Here is a 214-nt window from a genome sequence, read left to right as displayed (position 1 = left end):
GTGTGTGTGTGTGAGTGTGAGAGTGTGTGTGTGTGTGAGTGAGTGAGTGTGATAGTGTGTGTGTGTGAGTGAGTGAGTGTGATAGTGTGTGAGTGAGTGTGATAGTGTGTGTGTGAGTGAGAGTGAGAGTGATAGTGTGTGTGAGTGTGATAGTGTGTGTGAGTGTGATAGTGTGAGTGAGTGTGAGTGATAGTGTGTGTGTGTGTGTGTGTGA

At 46.7% G+C, this 214-nt stretch overlaps 1 protein-coding gene across 1 annotated transcript in view; it reads right to left on the bottom strand.

Annotated features, from left to right (window-relative positions):
- Positions 1-214, bottom strand: part of fem1c (fem-1 homolog c) — an 11566-nt gene that overhangs the window by 10113 nt on the left and 1239 nt on the right. The window lies entirely within an intron of this gene.

This window comes from Sinocyclocheilus grahami, unplaced genomic scaffold, assembly GCF_001515645.1.
Source record: "Sinocyclocheilus grahami isolate Dianchi unplaced genomic scaffold, SAMN03320097.WGS_v1.1 scaffold1840.1, whole genome shotgun sequence".
Taxonomy (NCBI): Eukaryota; Metazoa; Chordata; class Actinopteri; order Cypriniformes; family Cyprinidae; genus Sinocyclocheilus; species Sinocyclocheilus grahami.
Note: the sequence above shows the minus strand (reverse complement) of the source record. Positions and strands in the feature narration are given on the sequence as shown.